Here is an 8,051-nt window from a genome sequence, read left to right as displayed (position 1 = left end):
CCTTTTTTTTTTCAAAAAATACTTTCATATTTGAAGACCAACTTGACATTCACTTTTAAATTTGGATTTCCAAACAATTTCCATATGTTACAGCATTTCAGCTCAACTTGTTTTATTCTTATGACTTTCTCTATTTCGGGATCTCTGCAGTTCATCTCGGGTTAAGCAAAGACGTGACAGTGAATGAGTGTCTTAAAAATCTAATTTCCTGACTCCAAAGCCTGACCTTACACATTTCCAAAGTGTGCATATAATCTGAGGGGAAGGAAGTGACAGGGCCTTCTGGGCTCTACGGTATATTTACTGTAAATTTAACAAACTGCCCCTCTGTTGCTTACTCTGCTTCATTTGCGGAAGCACAGGTATTTATACAAATATCAACTTTTCTGGGTTGCATCTGAATCTTACTTTTGAATTTCAGTCAGCGCTTTAATAGATATGAAAACTGGTTTTCTTTTCCCTTTGTTTACCAGCCATGTAAAAGACCATTGCAGACTGGAATTAGGACATTATTGACAAAATATTTTTTGCACTACACATCTTTTAATGCGCATTTCTTACATTACAATTCCTTCTAATTCTCTAATAATCTTTGTGTTTTCCAACAGTTCACGTCAAGTTCAAACCTCAGAGTATGAGAAATATTATTAAAATATGCTTCTTCTTCTTCTTGTCTTCAAAAGATTTCAAAGTGACGTTACAGATAAAACAATGCTCTGTGAGAAAAAAAAAAGAAGCATTTTTGAAAAAAACGTCTGCTCTTGTTTCAGACTCACTTTTAAACCTACAGCTGGTTGTCTAGCAATAGAAAGTGTCATGAGGCCCAAAATAATTTACTGAATGCTTTATTTAAGCCTACACACAATGGAGTGGAAACTTTGCACTGCCATATCTGGCTAATGTTTGTGTTTGAAATGAGAGATGGAGACCATGAGTGTGCACGTGATAGAGAGAGAAAGAGAGGGAGAGGGATGGGAAGCTATTTTCTGGACATGCTAAAGAGGAAGGTGCTGGCCCCCTTGGCATAACATCTTATTACAACAGGCACACCCAGTTGCTTCAAATTCCTCAAGCGACTCTCTCCTGTAAATAGCAGGCATCACAGCTGTTCATTTAAGTAGAGAGAGAGAGAGAGGGAGAGAGAGAGAGAGAGAGAGAGAAAGAGAGAGAGAGAGAGAGAGAGAGAGAGAGGAAAATACTCCCACTGATATGAGAGATGTATTGTTGTGAGATCCCAAATTGCTGCCGAGGCTGGTGCTTTTGTATTTGTTGTTTTTTTGGGGGGGGTTTTATGCATTTCGGAATGCCGCTGCCCTTTACCGGTGCCAGTTCTGGTAACACCCAAAGCATCTGAAGCACGTCAGGCTGGGTGGGCTTTCCGTTTATATACACATCATACACCGGTCTTAACAAGTACAAATTTGGGATGTATGCATTGCGTTTGAATACAGTGTATTGCATAATACTATTATTCATTTGACGTTTTTATTTATTTTGTCCAATTTAAAATGTATTTCATTCGGAAATATTGTGAGAGACTACCTATATGTACTACAGGTAGTACATATTGGTGAAGTAGAAGAAAATCTTATACCTTAAAAAAATAGAGAAGTCTACATTTTTTTGTTTAGTTCCCCTTGGGTCAATACTTTATAGTACTGCTTTCACTATAATTAGCGTTTACGGTTATGTCTCTTCTTCATAATGAATCATGTTAAACCCTCTCAAACAGAGAGATTGTGCAAGGATCACTTGAATTCTGAGCTCCCAGCTCCACCCTTCACTTCTTCTTTATCCCTGTCCTGTGAGCCACCTCATGAGGAAGGAAATGGTCCTTCTCCACCCCGGCGTGAGGAAGGGACGGGTGTCGGTCTGCACCCTTCAGCTGACAGCAGGAAACAAAGAAATGGCAAGCTGATTTTCTTTTTCAGCCCCAGCAGGATGTGTTATGTCAGGACATTTGGGAGATGTGGCATGTCAGGACTCTCTGACCTGTGCACCCGCTGATCACTCATGCTTTTGTTGCTGCGAGGGAGGGGGTATTTTTTTTCCCCCTTTTCTTTTCTATACCTAGTATTTCAATAACTTGTTTATTTGCAATATTTTGTACCAGCAAAAAGTTTACATTCACTCATCACTCATCAATCTTAACTTCTAATGATTCATTTCTCTTTTTCGGGGGTGAATTAATTTAATAAATTTCAAAAGTGGGCACTGGGTGCTTCTTTCCATGGTAAAATAAAAAATAAAAAAAATCTTGAGTTTAATGTGCTTTTGAGAGGTGCAGAAAAACTGAACATCTTTCATAGTCGCACGCAAGCTTCTGGAACAATTCTGGCTAGATATTTTACCGTTCTTATTACCAGAAATGTCAGAGCTCCTGATAGCTGGTTGGTTTCTAGACACGGCCCGAGCTTTTAAGCATACTCCATAAATTGTTAATGAGTTGAAGCTGGAGCCATTCCAGAAGCCTAATGCTTGACTGGTTCATCCTTTCCAAAAGAAAAAAAAACCATGAGTTTTGATTTGTGTTTGGGATCATTGTTCTGTTGGAACACCCAAATCTATCCAGCTGTCCACCATCTGCTCCAAACTGTCACCCACAGGTGTAAGTAAATTGGTCAGGACGTTTAGGAATAACACATCAATCAACAAGGTTCAAGTTTGTTATGCACCGGAACCCGTAGGAACACCAGGATCTGCAGTGAGAAGTTCATTCACGCCATGTGGCGGAGCATCCTGTAATAAAATTTAAGGTAGTCCAACACAATTCACACGCAAGACTCCTTTTCTGGATGCTTTCTTAAGGTGAGCCAGACTGAAGAGGATGGTATCTTGATAAGAATTAAGCTCAGTTCAGTTTCTCCAGATCATGGGGCTGCATTGAAGAATGTATAATCAGCACTTTTTGCTCTTAAAAGAATGAATAGATGAAGCTGTCCAGTGAACTATGCCACCTGAACAAACGTTCAGCAAGGCTGGAAATATCCTGGCACTCGCTTCCTTCTGGTTTGAGGGTTCCCAGGGTTTAATAAGCCTCTCTAAAAGAAGCAGGCCTCTACTAACTGTCCGTAATGTGCAACTGTTTCCTGTTCTCCTGAACATGTCTTCCTCAGATCTGAACTCTGTTTGACAAACGAGAAAAGCAAACGCTCACCAGACTTCTGAATAAACATTTATGATCTCCTGACGTCAGACATAGTTTAAGTCTCTTATGCATTGAAGTATTTCAAAAAACATGCCTGTGTCAATAAGAATCTATGAATTCCTAAACTTCTTTCTCGTCTGTAATCGACTGAAAATAATACACAAACACATTAGAACCACACTTACACAAAATCAGTACCTTTCTTTGACGTTTTCTGCTTTGGTAAATAAAATGGCCTCACTTAGGCTAGCTTCAAACATAGGATTTGCCCACATTTTGAAATTGAATCCCTTTGGAGGCAGATAATGAACCTGGTTATATCTACTAAAACTATTCAAACACAAATCTCATGTAGGTAATAATATCCAGGAATAGGTGTTGACCCACACTGTCTCAGTGGACATCCACAGAAACCCATAGTCTGTCCTCGTTTGCTGGGAGTCTGCTCTGGTTTAATCTCTATACTAACTGTACATGGTTCCACTTTTTACTTTGATTGTGTGTTTTGTTTCTGACTTATTAGAGGGCGAAACAACAGATTACAAGGAATACACATCTGCTTGGTCTAAATAAAGAAGAGAAGATTATTGGGAAATTCAGGAACGGTCGTTACAGTTTGGACAAAGATGCCTTTAAACAGCTGTGAATTGTAGGACTCAGGATTCAAGTCTTTCTAAACTTCACGCAGACTGTAAATCAACCCTACTGCTTCCCAAACATCCAAATTTAGGTTAAAATGAACACATGCAAACGCCATGCAGAAAGACCCCGGGCCAGGAGTTGCTTGGAAATATAGGTCTGTGTGATTAATCTGTGTGTTTTATTGTGTAAATTTAGCTAATGATGTGAATATTTCACATTCTAAGTTATTGGATATGATTGTATGCAAAACTAATCTTAAAGTGAATGTTTTTCTCCCAGTTATTCAAATAAATAACAAGCATTTTGCTCAAAAAGAAGAGAAAAATTATCATCAGAAGCAATCCAGACAAAGTTAAGACTTGTTGAATAATCTAGTCGTCAAAAATAATTAAAATTAGAATAACTTGGAAAAAGTCAGTCAGCAGGTAAACGTTGATGTTCCAACGCTTTGCTTCACATTAACTTCAAATATGAATCAACAAATAAAAACTTATTAAAAAGAAAAAGCTGCATAAGACATATTCAATGTCAACTCTTGTATCAAAATAAAATGATACTCATTCCATTGGAAAAGATGTGAAATATATATATTTATATATTAAAAAAAAAAACACACCACTGCCTTCTGCTGGACATTAGCAGTAAATGCAGACACGCTGCAAAAACACAAAGTTAGACAAATCTGACTGTAGCTTCTTTTACTGTCTCAAATTACGGCCTTCTCCTCTGTTTAATGTGAAGAGAATATATTGAAATAACACAATTACAATTTTTAATATATTAAAAGAGTCATTATATCTATCCACTGTGTACTTTTCTGGATTGCTGAGGGACTTGTGCCTGTCCGCAGTAACAGTGAGAGCCTGGTTACACCCTGGATGAGAATACTGTCTAACACAGGGTAGCAAAGAGACACGTCCCCTGAGTGCAAGCTCCACAAATACTCTGGGGCTGCTTGTCATGACACATTATTGCCTTTTTAGATGCATCCTGTAAGTAAAGAAACATTTGCATCCCCCCATCCCTCCTGTAATATTCTCTTTTTACCAGTTTTACATTAAATTGATGAACATGAGATGAATGTCAAAAGCTTGAGATTAATTCTTTAAAAATAATAATGAAAGTTAATGTGCCTTTTTGTCTTAAGTTGTTCATCTATACCATTTTCAAACCTTACAGTGTCTTAGTGAGCGTTTGAGGGGGGGGGGGAAGGTTTGGCGCCCATGGTTACTCAGCAGATTTGATTGTCAGTGTAAAACAAGATGTGACTATGAAACGAGCCCCCTGGAATTCAAATCATCCAACAACTAAAAGTTTGTTTGTACCTTCTCACTAAACTTATATAACAAGTGATGACTTTGACATTGTTGTGGCTGGACTGCGATGGTTTGAAATGTCTGCATAAAATAGAAATCTTGAGTAAAACTGGCAAAAATGAGATTATTTACTCTTGTACAAGTCGGATTGCAGTTCACAAGAAATGACGCTAGGTGGCGGTAGTATCACATCTACGTACGAGCCGCTCAGTAAGGAGTTTTTTTGTCTTGTTTTTCTTAGGTCTGCCCATAAACCGCACTAAGTCTGCATTTGTACATCTCAGGTCTGATATCTGATTACTACAGTGATAAAAGGTGTTTAAATAGTTTACTTCAAAATATTCCGTCAATCTTTAATGAGCGAAAACCTCAATATTTTTCAAGGGGGGGAAAAAAAAACCCTTTTATTGGAAAAGCAAATACAGAAGGATGCAGCTCATTGCAGCAATTAAAGTGATTCGGTTGCATGAACTCAAATAATCAGGAAAAATTAAAAGTTAATTAAATTAATTAAAGGTGCTTGTCAGAAATAACATTGACTGATGGAGTTTATTTCTATTGTCCCACAGTTGAAGGGTTTTAAATTAAATCTGGTTAAATGTATTTGACGTTTTAATAAGATTCCTTTAATATTGACCAACTTCATATGTACCTTCTTGGATCATTTCTATGCCTTGAGGTATGGTGGCCAACTTTCTATCGTTTTTAATTATGATTTTAAGCATTATAAACTATGAGCTCCTAACTTTACACTAAGCCTAAGTTTACTGCGCAGAACTACCATGACTATCATGTTATTTTCTGTGAGATTACTCAAAAAAGGTTGTTTGCATGATGTATATGTTGTGAGTTTGTTTCTCTGTTATCAAGGGAGGTGAAATTCTTTACATTGTGTTACTGTGGGACACATTTGGCTGATAAATGTTGTCCTCAGAGTGGACACACAAGAACAAGGCTTTTCTCTGCTGGCCAGGTACGATGCGTCATCAAGATGGACGACTGCTGCCCCTCCCATTCCCCCGACGTAATGTCTTCTCCCTGTCGTAGCAAGATGAATTGCGACGTTCAGAATTGAAGTGACAAACTTGATAAGATGTGACGCCCTTAAACGGCATCTTTAAGGTTTAGTCACTGGGTGCGTTGCAATGTGATCGGTTTCGTATGAGTTTGTCTGGTGTCCTTCAGCTTAGGATCGTGATGAAACGTCGAGCTCAGCAGTGATTACCACCAGCTGTGAGAAATGTCTTGAGTTTTCTCGACTGTAAATGTGAAACTGTATCAGGCAGCAGGTTCTCCGCAGGTTTGTTGAAAGTAATAGTCGCAAGTTGAAAAGATTAATTTTCAGCTGAAGAATTCCTATGAGGGATTTTACCAGTGTTTCTGATAATTGTTGAATATCTGCGTTGCATGGAGTCCAGTACCAGTACCTATAACCATCTGTTTCCATCCAGGACTGTTGGACTGTATTCCCCAGTTCCTCTGCATTTCTTATTTTTGTCGCAGAAACAGTGTTTGATGTCATTTCCACGTGTCCTGTTGGATTTCTCTGGGATGTTCGCTGGTCATTGCGTGAACAACCAAAATGCTGCTTATTTGTGTGTCACTTTCTTATTGAAACATCAATTTCAAGGTCAACAAAATGAATGACCTCGCTGGTTAAACTGCAACATGGCTTTGATGTTGAACATGACCCTTTCAGCTACACAGAATAACCAGAGTGCCGTCATTTCTGTTATTCTCTGGCATCTACTTATAAATCATTTGCCATTTTGAACCGTAGACTGCATTGTGCATTGTGGGCAGTTGCTAGCACTGTTTTGCGGCACCAAGGAGGCCCATAACCAGGCCCTTTCTGTATGGAGTTTGTGAATTTGTAGGTTCACTGCTTCCTCAACAGTGCATAAAGCTGCACGTCAGATTAACTGGTCGTTTAAAATTGCTCTTTGGAATCAGTGTGTGCCTGGTTTTGTTCATCTGTGGTGGACTGGCAACTTGTCCGAAGTGTACCCCGCCTAATGCCCAATGCCCAATGGCTACGAGAGACAGGCCCAAGTACCAGTACAACCCTGCAAGGACAAGCCGTAATAGCAAATGGAATAATAAATGTGTTTGTTTTCGTCATTTTATGCACATTTACTGTTGTGTATTTGTGTCATAAAATATTTTTCAAGCAAGTAGACGTTATCTACCTTAAGTCAGAGAGCGAACTCTCATAACCTCGGCCACAGAAACCTACAATCAAAATCTGAAGTGTCATTTTAAGTATTTATGTCCTTTAATCTTGGTAGTTTTTTTTTTAATGATTTTTGTGTTTTATTGGAAAGCTCTCCAGCCTTTAATAAGCAGTGCTAGCGTGTAAGGAGGTTCAAGTAGCTCCCCGGACCTGTGTGGCTTATAATATTACATCCCTTTTATATCAGCGTTGTTTGTGTAAAATAGTCCACTTGGACAAGGCTTCTTTTTTTTTTTTACTGAGGACTGAGCTGGAGCTCCTTCAGCAGACATTTTTTCAGGCTATTTCAAGGTTAGATTTCAATCAGCTTGCTGCCCATTTTGGAGGCAGAATGCAAATAAACTTGTGAAGGAGAAGGAAAATAAGGCAGCCTGTGGCGAGACTCAAAGTCATGAAATAAAAAATAATAAAAAAAAAAAAAAAACGACTTGGCCTTTGTTGAAGATTACCAGCTTTCTCTTTTATTGAAAAATATAGCTGTTTTTTCAAAGAAAGAAAAGTTAGGGAGGTGAATATATTAATATGAAGTAAAATCAGAATTGGGAAGAGGAATAAAAACAGTACATACTTGGCATAACAAAGCTACAGAATAAGGGGGGGGGGGAACAACGCCTTCTAAAGATGAGCTTTGAGCCATTTTGCTGAATTTCTTTTGCTGTCCTTATCTTTTTTCTTAAGCCTCAAAAACACTGTCAGGGAGTGGAGAGCTTAA

This window comes from Poecilia formosa, unplaced genomic scaffold, assembly GCF_000485575.1.
Source record: "Poecilia formosa unplaced genomic scaffold, Poecilia_formosa-5.1.2 Scaffold7, whole genome shotgun sequence".
NCBI classification, from domain to species: domain Eukaryota; kingdom Metazoa; phylum Chordata; class Actinopteri; order Cyprinodontiformes; family Poeciliidae; genus Poecilia; species Poecilia formosa.
This window is presented reverse-complemented; position numbering follows the sequence as displayed.